Source organism: Rosa rugosa, chromosome 2 (genome assembly GCF_958449725.1).
Source record: "Rosa rugosa chromosome 2, drRosRugo1.1, whole genome shotgun sequence".
Taxonomy (NCBI): Eukaryota; Viridiplantae; Streptophyta; class Magnoliopsida; order Rosales; family Rosaceae; genus Rosa; species Rosa rugosa.
Window position 1 is genome coordinate 61,815,786 of NC_084821.1, and position 10,030 is coordinate 61,825,815.

A 10,030-nucleotide genomic window follows, 5' to 3' on the forward strand; every position below is an offset into this window, starting at 1 on the left:
ATAATAAAGAAGTAACTGGTTTCCGATGCAACAAGACAAAAGAAAAATATCAAGTTCCCTTTTATTCAGATATTGAAATTTGAGAGCAATGATTATGAAGCTGCCGACAGTGGTCCAGGCTCATCAGCTACCTTTGTTGACGAAGAACTCCGTAATGTTACAACATGATAGAGAAGTAAGTAGTTGCCGACAGTGGTCCAGGCTCATCATCTACCTTTGCTGACGAAGAACTCTATAATCTCCAACATAATAAAGAAGTAACTGGTTGCCGATGCAACAAGACAGAAGAAAAATATCAAGTTCCCTCTTATTCAGATATTGAAATTTGATAGCAATGATTATGAAGTTGTTACGTCTTGTACCTCAATTTATCCGTTTACTGGTCATTTTACGGTAAACAAAAATTCGATTCACTTTTTACTTTGTTTCGGTAGTTTTAGTGGACCAAAAAGTTGACTTTTTGTTTCATTTCTTATTTGAGAAAATTTTCTTCACGAAAGTTATAGAGGACGTCAAACCGAGTTCGTGGACATGCGGTACGCTCAAATCGGAGTTCGTATGCGAAAGTTATGGTCAGAAAAATAAAGTTAGTGTTTCTGAAAATTGACTATAAATAGCCAATTACCTTTGCTAAGTTTTCATTTTCAGAAACTTACCTCAAAACCCTAACTCAGTTCTCTCTCTCTCGCCGACTTGGATTTTCGGCTCGACCCGACTGGTTCTCCGCCGTCAGATTGACCCAAACCGCCGGACCGGTGGCATTGGAACTGCTATTTCATGCCATGCCGCCCTATGCTTCCAATTCGCTCCGATTCGTGCTTGTGAAGGAGATTTGAAGTGTTGAACGTGATCCCAGGTCCGTGAGCCTAACCCGGCCTGAAATTTCTTCTCCGGCGACCTTAGGCGACGAGACAACATGCGCTTTGGAGATCTTCCAACGTATAATCAATCCCTCCAGAAGGCTTGCACCAATTCGCAACGAGGAGAATGAATCGAGGATTTGAAGTTCAAGAATTTTCCTTAGCATTTCAAGGTAATTTTTGAATGATACACTCAAAATTGATCAATGTCTTCGTCAACAAAGGTAGCTGATGAGCCTGGACCACTGTCGGCAGCTTCATAATCATTGCTCTCAAATTTCAATATCTGAATCAGAGGGAACTTGATATTTTTCTTCTGTCTTGTTGCGTCGGCAACCAGTTACTCCTCTATTATGTTGGTGACATTATAGAGTTCTTCGTCAGCAAAGGTAGCTGATGAGCCTGGACCACTGTCTGCAACTACTTACTTCTCTATCATATTGTGAATTACAGAGTTCTTCATCACCAAAGGTAGCTGATGAGCCTGGACCACTGTCAGCAGCTTCATAATGTTCATTGTCCTCATATTCAAAATCTGAATCAGAGGGAGCTTGATATTTTTCTTCTAGTTTAATATTCTCTAGCCATGTAGTGGTGACCAGAGTACAATCAACTTCTTTCCTCAATAATGCTGTGAAAAAGTCACAGCTTTCTAGAGGAGGATCGATGATTTTAACAAGTAACCATTATCTTTTCTCCACTTTCCAGGAGACTGGAGCCATAGTCTCTCAAGACTAATTTCTTGATACTTTATATGGCCATGGCTTTCATCCATGGGATGCTTTAATTTGGTTTTCCATTGTTCCCCACAATGGCGGGTTTAACTACAGGACCTTGAATAATCCTGACATGGTGGTATGAAGAAATGTAATTGATCTGTTCATTTATCATTGTCCATTTTGGTGGAGTTGATATGAATTTTAATCTCAGAATGCACCTGTCAATTCTAATATGTTTAACGGTTAATATCTGGAAGCCCTTTCAGATCTTCATTGAACTTTGTTCAGAGATTATGAACAAAACCATTTTCTACAAGCCACAACTTCTCTTTCTGAGGATGTACTCAGCTTGAACATCAACTAAATATCTCCCATAATATGGGTCAGGGACCACAAATAATGTTGAAGCGAGACCATTTTTATATCCAAATCCTTCTATAAGATTATGGAATTGAAACCACTCAAATTCTTTTAATGCTAAATAAAGAACTTTAGCACTTTCTGGGTTTTCAAGACATAAAATCTTGGGATTGTTAGCTGAATCAGTTTTCTCTTTTGTATGAGATCCATACAATTCTTTTGTTAAAGCATTGAAGCATATATTTTTCATTACTTTCATAGAAAGCACTTAAAACATTATCTAGAATAACCTTATGTTTGAAGACCAAATTTATATCTGTTCTGTATACAGGTTTCTGGAAAACCTTTAATAGTTGATTGTGAACACTTTTTATTCCCAGAGCTGTCAGTTGATTTTCCCAAAAAGAGTTTCGCCTGCTTTTTGTTAAAGCAGCAGTCATCAACAGACTCGATCTGCCTCTACCGTCTACCATTTGAGATAGGCTAGCCTATCCTTTATCCTGGGATTGATCAGTTATGACTGCTCTCTTTGAATGCAGCAAAAACTCATTTAAGAGTTTTTCTTCATCATTGGACTTAACAAAATGTGCTTCATCTTACCAGGCAGGGATAAAGTCATTGTTCCAGTCAAGATCTTCTTTTGACAATCTAAGTCTTTCGGTAGCATGACTCATGTCTGGTCTGTCATATGATACTATGTACTGGTAGTCTGGTCCGTCATTCAAAGGTCATATTGTTTTGTCACCACCCTTGTATCTTTCCCAAAGACTTGTTTCTTCAGGTTCTATTATCTTGCTTCGTGGATTGCGTCTTTCATCTCTGTTGAACATGGTCATCTCTCTTGTAAGCGCGTCAGGCAAATCATTCCTGTCACCTGCAACCATTTCAATATCATATTCAAATTGAGTTTAAAACATATGCCATGTAAGAACTCTTCCTCTATCCACATCATCAGTTAACTTGTAATTTTTGATGTTTTTAACTCTCTTGTTATAAGTTCTAACTAAAAACTTATTCCATAAGAATGCTTCTACACCCCTAATGGATTTGATTAGAGCAAGGACTTCCCTGTCTCTGGTAGAATAATTTAATTTCGCGGGATTAAATTTTTCAGGTAAGAATTTACAAATATTTTCATGATTTGAAATCTCTTCATGATTTGTATCTGGTATTACAGCTTGAACAACTCCTGCCCAATAATAATCATTTGCATCAGTCTGCAAAATGATCAGGTCTCCTTCTTCAGGTAACTGTAAAGGAGGCAAGTCTTTCGTTAATTCTTTAATCTTTCTAACAGTATTACAGTAATCTGTTATGAAAGACCATTTTTTCTTTGATCTTGTCTTTGGAGAGAAAAGTACAATGAGTCAACTAACTTGAGGGATAAAATCTCTCGCAAAGTTACCAAATCCCAAAAATCTCATAAGAGATTTTGCACCTGCGATTTCATCAGGAAATTGGCAGATTTTCTTGACTATATTTTCTTGAACACGAATCTCTCCTTTTTTTAACATAAATACCCAGAAAATTAATTTCTCTTTTAATGAAATGGATTTTATTTTGTCCAAGGATGATCCCTTTCTAGACAATAAGCTGGCACACCAATTCTAGGTGCTTCATGTGTTCATTCATAGTTAAGAGAAGACAAGAATGTCATCTATATAAACTATGCAGAAGTCTGAGCAAGGCTAAAAAATATTATCCACATCTATATAAACATTGCAGAAGTCTGAGCAAGGCTTAAAAATATTCTTCATTTTCGTTTGGAAAATAAACGAAGTTTGCTTGAGTCTGAATGGCACGACGAGACATTCATAATACCCTTGAGAAGTTCCAAAAGTCGTTAAAGCAATGTAGTCAGGGTGCATTCTAACTTGCCAGAATCCTGATTTGGCATCAAATTTAGAGAAAATTTTTGCTCTTCTGAGCCGATTGATGAGAACTCTCACCTGAGCTATTTGATAATCGTCCCTTTAACGGTCTTTTTGTTTACATCTCTGTAATCTATTACCATTCTGGTTTTTCCTCTTAGTTGCTCGACATGATTTCTTACCAAAAATACTGAAGCGTGATGTGGCCTATTGGATGGTCTAATGAGCTTCTTTTCAAGGAGCTCTTGGATTTGACGTTCCATTTCCTTTCTGTCTTCTTCTCTGTAATGAAGAATGGCTTTTACATGGAAATTAACATTTGCATCATACATTTTCAGCTGGTAGTATATTGTTGGGTCTTTCTCCTAATGCAACTAAGAATATTCACTGATTATGAGTTTTAGAAGATTTTGGATTTCAGCAAGAGTAGGTATCTTCTTCTGTTTTACTTTATTTGCATAAACTTTCAAGCTATGTTCCATGATGAAGTTGTCTTCACCATTTGAACGTTTCCCTTCGGATTCTATCACGAAATTTGACTCAAAGCTGTTGAGTCATTTATTCTAATTTCATTGTGATATTTTCACTGTAAGATTGGCTGAAAAATTGGTTTATAATACCGCACCTCTCTGGCAACCTCTGAAATTGCTGAGTAAAGCCCTTACTAGTGACGCAAACTACATTAGTAAGTCTGAGTGCCCAATAAAATGTTTTGTTTTTCTCAAAATGGATCACTTGTTCGTTTTGAGTTATTGTTTGTTGAAGGAGAAATTCATTTCAACAAATCAACATCTAGGCTTACACATTGCCAAATTGTTTTAAAAATGAAGTCTCTTCCTCCTTTGGGAATCCAGACATTTTTAGCCATTGTAGTCATGGATATCTCATGTGCTCCTAGAGCAACTCCAGTGGCTAACTTATTAGACCTTTCCCAATATTCTTCAGGAATGGCGTATCTTCTTGCTAGGCTTTATCCATGTTTCTGGTGGCTTTCTCCGGGTACCTCACGCAGAATGCTATACCACTTGGGGTACCGATCCAACTCTTGTATCATGTACCAGTAACACAGCGTTAGAGGAATAAACGGCACCAGACGGTTTATACCTCTCCGATGCTAGAGTAAGGTACATATATACAAATGGATTAAGTAATAGTATAAGGAAAGGAGTTATTACCCTAAAGAAGGTGGTTGTGCTGATCTTTAATACTCAAGCATGGGAAAGGGATTTCCCATCTCTTCGATGTGGGACGCAGGTTGTCCCTTTGTAGTGTATATCAGCTTTCTAGTGTGTAATTGGATGGACTGTGCTGGCCAGGTCCGAGGTCCTTAGTGTCCGAGGTGTCGCCCTGATGAGCACCATCATGGTGGGTTGTCAACCAGGCCCATGGGATGGTGCCTAGGTTCTCGTACGGGCCCGAGCTGATAGTGCCAAAACTTAGTGGTGAAATAATCCATCAGTATGTACAATCCAAAACCACTATCAACACACGTATGTACATGATATTTTTTGTGGTTTGGAAACGTAAGGCCGACTATTATGTAGTTTGTTTGTTTTTTTTTTTTTTTTTTAAGAGGATCAAAGGATTTCACTCCTACCCCCTTGGTGACTCGAACCCATGACCTCGATCTTAGGATTTCACCACCGACTGTTATGTAGTTAATTCCTATACTTACTTGTCTGGACTCGCCTTGCTTATTTCATGTTCATTGAATCATTTAGCGATTCTGTAAAAGGCTTAGTATCCCTTACAGTCTCATCATCAGAGTCCTATTTTATTACAGGATTAGAAGACTATTTCAAAGAGAGTTCCTCTTTTTAATGTTTCTTTGTCAATGAAGATTTTATCTTCATCTTTTGATATCATCTTCAAGGTTCATTCCTTCTTTCGCTTGAGGTGCATAGAATATTGCATATTCTTGATCTGTCAAGATATGAACATCATTATCTTTTGTCTTCCTTCTTGTTTCAGCAACAAAGCATTCTCGATGATAAGTTCCACCAGTAGTTTCACAATACATGGGAATTGTGCTATTGTCTTTACATACACAATAGTCACATGTAAAGTTTCCTGGATTAGGATAGAAAATACTGGTTGTATTAACAGTATCTTCTTTTTTTCCAATTCTGGATGTTTAATACGAATATAGGACAAGATCCTATACCTTTTTCTTCTTCTTCTTCAGAACTTTCTGAAGAGCTTTCTGTTTCATATTCTTCTGAGTATTTGAAAGAATACACAGAGTCATTATTTCATCAGAATAAGCTATATCAAAACCTTTTAGTTTATCATATTCTATAGTTTCTTCATATATTCTGCTATAAACTCCTTGGCATACCTCTTTTCTTTCTTGGGACATTGATTGGCATAATGCCCTTCTGCTTTGTAGAGCCAACATCTGCATTCTTTTGTTTCCCTAGAAGGGTTAAACCTTGGTATTTTTCTAAAAAAAACTCTTCTTGGGGGAAGGCTTTTCTTTGTTGTACCCAGATCTTTTTCTGAATTTATATTTCTTCTTGGGAGAAGATGTTTTTCTGTCTTGTTTTCTTGAAGACAAGTTTTTGTATTTTCTTTCCTTAGGGATATGGCATCCCCATTGTGTTGGAGTACCCATCATTTTAGGGCACATATTTTCAACTTCTCTGAGTTGTTTCTTGGCAGTTCTGGATTTCTAGTTTTTTGTGCATTGCTTTCTTAAGAGTTCCCTAACTCTCTCTGTTATTCCACCAACAATAAAGAAGTGGACGGGGTTTTTTTTTTCTAAAGATTGAGATACTGCATCATTCCAAGGTTCAGTTAACTTTCGATAGAAAGACCGAACAAGGTTATCATTTTCGATGTCCCCATGACAATTATGCAGTAGTAATTTTGGAATTCATTTGTATATTCTTCAAAGGATTATTATCACAAATGGTACCTGAACTATACCTCAATTTTATTGATGGTACCTGAACTTCAATTTTGATCACAACCAGTACCCGAACTTTTCGATTTCATTTTAAATGGTACCTAGAGCCACCTCCGGTCACTATTCCAACTAAAAACGGCATGGGAGGCGATCATAGTGATGATTTTTGATGATTTCAAGGGTTGCGATCATATATAGTGATGATTTTTTGGTAATAGACTTGCCTTAAACTTGTTTTTTTGTTTTTTATTTTTTTAGATTTGGGTTTTTTGGCCGGAATAGTGACCGAATGTGGCCTTAGGTACCATTTAAAATGAAATCGAAAAGTTCGGGTACTGGTTGTGATCAAAATTGAAGTTCAGGTACCATCGATAAAATAGAGGAAAAGTTCAGGTACCATTTGTGATAATAACCCTTCTTCAAAATATCTCATATTACAAATGCTTAGTTTTTGAATATTTGCTCTAGCTCTTTCTTTAGCTTGCTTACTAATCTCAGTAATATCACCACAAAATTGTGCATAGATGGGAATTGCAAAGTCTAAAGGATTATTTGTCAGGGCTAACTTAGCTGCCCATTCAGCCCATTTTGAACTTTGCTTGAACCATTTCTGGACTATGCCAGTTAGAGTCGACTCATAGAATACATAAGCAGGGCCGGCCCTTGGGCAAGGCAACCAAAGCAATTGTCTTGGGTCTCACTCTTGAGTCAAGTTGGCATTTGTACCCATTGGGTAATACCCGGCCCGCTGGGTAATAATCACCCAATAATAGTTCGCGGGTAATACCCATCAAATAATTCGCAGGTATGAGTATTTATCCAACCCATTTCTAAACTAATAAACTCATACCCACCCATTTACCCATTTTTCAATATGGGCAGCAGTTTTTTTTTTTTTAATTTTTTTTATTTAATCCAGCCTATTAAAGACTGGGATTTTTTTTTTTTTTTAAATACTTACAGCCTACTACTATTTTTTTTTTTTTGACAAATACTTATTACTACTTTATTGTTTTTCTTTGATCTAAATAGTGTTAAGCATCCACCCATTTACACATTTTCACTATGGGCATTTGTAAGTTCAAGGAATTAGTTCCATTTGTAGACTTTGCACTTAGGATCTTGCCGCAATACTTACAAATTGCTTTCTCTTCCCCCTTGATCACTTTTACTTCAAAATTATCCCATACTACTGCCTTCCTCTTTCTTTTGCGTGGAACACTTTGTTCCACATCCTCATCCATTATTTCATTATTAATTAGCTCAGCTATACGACATATCTTCCATACTGCAAGAAGTAAAATAGCAACCAAAGAATGAATACAATTTCCAATATGTAAGTAGATGCATACTGCAAGAAGTTAGATACACACATAGTGAGATATATGATATGCAGTTTATAGCACTCTGGAGTATTATAAGCGTTGAATTCTTGCCATTTGATTTTGAGTATATGTTCTACTTCTTCTGGCCTCTGAGACTATTATGGAAACTATTCACTAAAGATTACAATAGAATGCCTCTTTACGTTTGTAGCTAGTCACCTATAGAAATCTTGATGTAACTTGTTATGGGATGAGCTGGGTGTTTAGTGTGTGGATAACAAAGTTCTTTTAAGCAGGCCACCCAGACGTACAGCAAAAAGTTCTTATTCATTTTGTTGCCAATATCAATAGTTTAATATGACAACTGCATATCATAGAGCTTTATCTCTAGCAAACATGCAAAGAAGGCAACTGCATATCATAGAGCTTTATCTCTAGCAATCCACACACAGTGAGAACCCTCAACTAATCTCTCAATTCAAACCTTCGAGAATTTTTTCGATTTTTCAAGTTCAGACCATTTCATTAAAAAGAACCATTTCCTTATTGTTTAGAATAACTGCAAGGTATCACAAATAGATACAGGAAATTACACAACGTTTTTGATCAAATTGAAACCAAATCAAACATGACGAGTAGTTTTCATTTTCACAAATTATACAGAAAAACCTCCAAAATCTAAGCACACTAGGTTGGTTATTCTCAGAATCAGAACAGAGAGAGCAATAGGCTTTTGAAGTTTATGTTGAAAATCTCTGGTCCCAGATCATTGAAAACTTAATTGGGCATAGCTACTTTGATAATTCTAAGCCAAAACCATCCACCATTTATGATTCACAAGTCCAAATCAAGCATGGCAAACTGCATATATACAGAAAATAGATACAGATATAAGAGAGGAAGCCAGTAACTTAGAGAAACCTGAGTACGAGTTCGAAGCTGGAGAAAGCTGAGATGGAATAGAACCCTCGATATCAACCAGACTGCGAGAGAGGAGAAACAATGGCGGAAATTACCGAAAATCGGTTTTGAAGGTTTTGAAATGGAACCCAAGTTAGCTCTGGCGGCACCTGAAATTCACAGAAAGACGAACTCCACCTCGTCTCCGCCGATGAAATCCACCACTTCCTCAAACCCTAGATTCCGGAGTAGCCGGATCTCCGGCGAGATTGCTGGGTTGAAAGGAGAGAGAAGAGTCGGAGAGAGTAGAGAAGAGTCGAAGAGAGAAGAGAAGTGAATAGGGTTTGGGTATTGGGTAAATTTTATGTACCCATGGGTAATACCCATACCCACCCATTTCTATATGGGTATTTTATGAAATACCCGCACCCACCCATACCCATAAAAAAATACCCGAAAGGAACAAATACCCATGGGTTAAAATGCCATCCCTACTCTTGAGAAGACCTCACTTAATCTAGCTCCTTATGAAATATTTATGTCTGTTTAAGGAAAACTGAATTGGGAGAGAATTGAGTCATACTTTGATTGATAATAGGGGTCTCTTTATATAGAGGATTACAAGATATAGAATCAGAGTTGTACAAGGAAAGATAATCGTACAATTAATCAGATATCTCCGAGAATATCTCTAATCCAAAACTCTATTACAACAATGTCAAGTAACCTAGAGTTTAGGCCAGACACATATTCTGGATTTACTTGAACACTCCCCCTTGTGTCGCCCAAATGTGGTGCTCCTCTCGTTGTCTCATTGAAAACCTTGCCGAGTAACAAAAACTCAGTGGGACAAAAATAACCTCGGTCAAAGGGGAAAAAAAGCACAACACACCCTTCACGTTTCGAGACCATACATGTAGACATCTCCCCTTGATGTCTGCTTTTCCCCCTGATGACAATGGTCATAGGAGTTCGGATAACTTCCGCAGACGATGCTACCAACATGTTTCTCGAAAGTGGAATTTAGGCAATGACTTAGTGAGCAAGTCTGCCACATTGTCCTCAGATCGAACCTAGTTCACTTTGA

The 10,030-nt window shown here is 37.3% G+C and overlaps 1 long non-coding RNA gene across 2 annotated transcripts; it reads right to left on the minus strand.

Moving 5' to 3' along the window:
* Positions 1 to 2,275: 2,275 nt before the first annotated feature.
* LOC133729099 (uncharacterized) lies at positions 2,276 to 9,319 on the minus strand. 2 transcript variants are annotated; one of them, XR_009856244.1, is made up of 3 exons: positions 8,965 to 9,319; positions 7,857 to 8,006; positions 2,276 to 2,813 (listed from the first exon to the last, which is right to left on the minus strand). It is a non-coding gene; the product is annotated as an uncharacterized LOC133729099 (long non-coding RNA). The 2 variants fall into 2 exon arrangements; XR_009856243.1 differs by lacking the exon at positions 2,276 to 2,813 and having other exon boundaries at positions 6,998 to 8,006.
* Positions 9,320 to 10,030: the final 711 nt, after the last annotated feature.